Source organism: Triticum aestivum, chromosome 1B, assembly GCF_018294505.1.
Source record: "Triticum aestivum cultivar Chinese Spring chromosome 1B, IWGSC CS RefSeq v2.1, whole genome shotgun sequence".
Lineage (NCBI taxonomy): Eukaryota > Viridiplantae > Streptophyta > Magnoliopsida > Poales > Poaceae > Triticum > Triticum aestivum.
The window spans coordinates 350,138,502-350,143,196 of NC_057795.1; positions in this window are offsets into that span (position 1 = coordinate 350,138,502).

Genomic DNA, 4,695 nt, shown 5'->3' on the forward strand with positions numbered 1-4,695 from the left:
ATGATATGGCCATCATCATCTTGTGCTTGTGATCTCCATCTTCGAAGCACCGTCATGGTCACCATCGTCACCGGCGTGACACCTTGATCTCCATCATAGTATCGTTGTCGTCTCGCCAATCTTATGCTTCTACGACTATCGCTACCGCTTAGTGATAAAGTAAAGCATTACAGGGCGATTGCATTGCATACAATAAAGCGACAACCATATGGCTCCTGCCATCCCGTTACAAAACATGATCATCTCATACAATATAATTTATCATCATGTCTTGACCATATCACATCACAGCATGCCCTGCAAAAACAAGTTAGACGTCCTCTACTTTGTTGTTGCAAGTTTTACGTGGCTGCTACGGGCTGAGCAAGAACTGTTCTTACCTACGCATCAAAACCACAATGATAGTTTGTCAAGTTGATGTTGTTTTAACCTTCGCAAGGACCGGGCGTAGCCATACTCGGTTGAACTAAAGTGAGAGAGACAGACACCCGTCGATCACCTTTAAGCAACTAGTGCTCGTGGCGATGAAACCAGTCTCGCGTAAGCGTACGCGTAATGTCGGTCCGGGCCGCTTCATCTCACAATACTGCTGAACCAAAGTATGACATGCTGGTAAGCAGTATCACTTATATCGCCCACAACTCACTTGTGTTCTACTCGTGCATATGACATCTACGCATAAAACCAGGCTCGGATGCCACTGTTGGGGAATGTAGTAGATTCAAAAAAATTCCTACGCACACGCCAGATCATGATGATGCATAGCAACGAGAGGGGAGAGTGTTGTCTACGTACCCTCGTAGACCGAAAGCGGAAGCGTTAGCACAACGCGGTTGATGTAGTCGTACGTCTTCAGGATCCGATCGATCAAGTACCGAACGTACGACACCTCCGAGTTCAGCACACGTTCAACCCGATGACGTCCCTTGAACTCCGATCCAGCCGAGTGTTGAGGGAGAGTTTCTTCAGCACGACGGTATGGTGACGATGATGATGTTCTACCGACGCAGGGCTTTGCCTAAGCACCGCTACAGTATTATCGAGGTGGACTATGGTGGAGGGGGGGCACCGCACACGGCTAAAAGATCAAACGATCAATTGTTGTGTATCTAGGGTGCCCCCCTGCCCCCGTATATAAAGGAGCAAGGGGGGTGCGGCCGGCCAAGGGGAGAGGCGCGCCGGGAGGAGTCCTACTCCCACCGGGAGTAGGACTTCCCCCTTTCCTAGTTGGATTAGGACTTGGGAGGGGGGAAAGAGGAGGGAGAGAGGAAGGAAGGGGGGCGCCGCCCCCCTCTCCTTGTCCTATTCGAACTAGGGGGAGGGGCGCGCGGCCCAGCCCTGGCCGCCTCTCCTCTTCTCCGTAAAGGCCCACTAAGGCCAATTAACCTCCCGGGGGGTTCCGGTAACCTCCCGGTACTCCGGTAAAATCCCGATTTCACCCGGAACACTTCCGATATCCAAACATAGGCTTCCAATATATCAATCTTCATGTCTCGACCATTTAGAGACTGCTCGTCATGTTCGTGATCACATCCAGGACTCCGAACAACCTTCGGTACATCAAAACATATAAACTCATAATAACTGTCATCGTAACGTTAAGCGTGCGGACCCTATGGATTCGAGAACTATGTAGACATGACCGAGACACGTCTTCGGTCAATAACCAATAGCGGAACCTGGATGCTCATATTGGCTCCCACATATTCTACGAAGATCTTTATCGGTCAGACCGCATAACAACATACGTTGTTCCCTTTGTCATCGGTATGTTACTTGCCCGAGATTCGATCGTCGGTATCTCAATACCTAGTTCAATCTCGTTACCGGTAAGTCTCTTTACTCGTTCCGTAATACATCATCCCGCAATTAACTCATTAGTTGCAATGCTTGCAAGGCTTAAGTGATGTGTATTACCGAGAGGGCCCAGAGATACCTCTCCGATAATCGGAGTGACAAATCCTAATCTCGAAATATGCCAACCCAACATGTACCTTCGAAGACACCTGTAGAGCACCTTTATAATCACCCAGTTACGTTGTGACGTTTGATAGCACACAAAGTGTTCCTCCGGTAAACGGAAGTTGCATAATCTCATAGTCATAGGAACATGTGTAAGTCATGAAGAAAGCAACAGCAACATACAAACGATCGTGTGCTAAGCTAACGGAATGGGTCATGTCAATCACATCATTCTCCTAATGATGTGATCCCGTTAATCAAATGACAACTCATGTCTATGGCTAGGAAACATAACCATCTTTGATCAACGAGCTAGTCAAGTAGAGGCATACTAGTGACAATCTGTTTGTCCATGTATTCACACATGTATTATGTTTCCGGTTAATACAAGTCTAGCATGAATAATAAACATTTATCATAATATAAGGAAATAAATAATAACTTTATTATTGCCCCTAGGGCATATTTCCTTCACGTCCATCCCGGCGCGTCTCCATTCCTGGATAGCTCTGGGAGCTACGTCCCCTTCCAGCTCCTGGACTCGCCAGCGCTCTGTTGCTCCGGTCCCGGTGGCCTTCATCTGCGCTCCTTTCCAGATCCTGGTTTGTCCGGGGCTCCGGCCACCGTCACATCATGTTTCCTCCCATCTCGCTCGGCCATGCAATCATGCCCTCCTCCGGAGCTCGCATGTCCGGCGGCGCCCGGTGCCTCCTTCGTTGTCGGGCGTGGCTTCCCTTCCTTCAGTCGCAGCTTCGGCCTATACTTGACTTCCTCTTCTTCGATTCGTGCTCTGACGGCTTGGGATTGCTCGGAATTTGGCCAGGGCGAAATCCGTGCATTCTATGTTTGCAGCGGCGACACTTGCGGGTGTCGTCCCCTTCTTGGAGGCATTGTCATGGCCGCTATCTAGGCCCCTCTTCGAGCATCAGGGGAAACCCTAAGTCCAGTTTTCTGGATCAGACGACGACGACATCTTGGTGTCGTTCTCCTTCGTGAAGGCGTTGTCTTGTTTGCTCGCGGCGTCCTCGGTGCTGACTTCGATGATGTGGGCCATATAGTTGTTGGTCAGATTGTGCCTCTGGTCGGTGAGTTTAGCTGTTTTTTCTTTGTTTGGGTCAAGTATTTTATGTCTCTCTATTTCGGGCACTATGTCCATGTTTTTTGCGTCCGTGCCATGTGTTGTATCACCTTCTGTACACATTTTAGCTTCCTCTCGTATGAATGCAATGACACGCAAGTATTGCGTATTCGCATAAAAACATCATCATGAGAGGCGACGGCACGGATGGGATAAAAGCACCTTGGCCTTCGACCGATCTCTAAATGCTGGAAAGTGAGAGAAGTCGTACATGCTAATTCGCATCCCAAACGACAAGGAGTTCAGAGAAAAAGAGTCGTGGGATTGCTTGCCGAAAGTGCAGCGACAGAGTGCGACCTACTCTATTTTTCAAACCCTAATCAGCTCGGTTGGTCTATTCCGAGGACATGATACCTTACCTTTACCGCAGCGTGTGCGCCGACCATCCGGGCGCATCCCAGACTTGTAGATCACCAATCATATAGCTTAACAATTTCCAGTGTATGTTAGTCAGTTATTTTCTTGACTTTTCCTTAAGTTTGCATGCATGTATATGGACTGGCGGCCTGTGCGTACATGTGTCAACGTATGTGATTTCATAAGGATGGTGATATGGTGTCGTCGGGGTACAAGTTGGTTAGATTAACATGGACGCGGCTCAGCACAAACAATGTCAATCTTCCATGAGCACAGCTGAAATTGCTACTGGCTTTTCTTTTTCCTCCTACAAGGTGACTAGGGAAAGCCTTCTTCACCTCGATCTTCGCCGACGAGTCCGTGAATTCGCCTCCCATCCTTTTGCTGCTCCGGCGACCGGTGGCGGGGGGATCATGATGCTTTGGCTTCGGCTAGTAGATAGGTAGGATTTTAGTCCTCATAGCGGTGACGCTCGGATGGATGACGTCGCTTCTTCTTCGAGCCACTCTTTCGTGCTCTGATCCTTCTCAAATTCAGCCGTCGGGATGGATTAGACAGAGCTCCAGCATAAATTCCCGCTAGCTCCTCGAGACGATGAGGTTAGGGTTTTTCACCGTGCATACGCAATGGCGAGGTTTTGTGTTAGCTTCTTTAGATCAAGTCAATGATTCAACGGCGGCGACAGTAGCTTGGGAGCGCTGGTCCTTTGGGGCACGTGTACGAAGACTTTCTAGCTGTCATCGACAAGGTCAGACTAACTCTGGTATGAGAGCGGCGTCGGCGGCTCGTTTTGGCGGCGCAATGGCCGTTCCATGGTGCATGGATCTCAATGTAATTTTTATTATGTTTGAGATGTTTTATACTTCCGATGAATTTTTATAACAAATTTGAACTTTTTCCGAAAAAATAGCACAGTTGTAAATGTGGGAGGAAGTGATTGTTTCTAACAACAATTGGTTGTTTTGGTCGGTGTTGGGTGGTTGACCGTTGTGGCTTTGGGATGCACCGGTCCGGAGTCGCCTATCTGAGTTGACCGGTATCGAGAGTCCGGCCGAGTGTCTCCAATATGAACTCAAACATTGTGTGACAATGTCTCAATCCCATCCCATGGCACTTGACAAGCCGGCCCACGTCTCTACGTTATGCAATGCAACTATCTTACCATTCTTTCCATGCATATGTCGCGAAAGCCTGAACTAGGTGCGACTCCTGGACCAGTACGAGACAAGTTAGTAGGT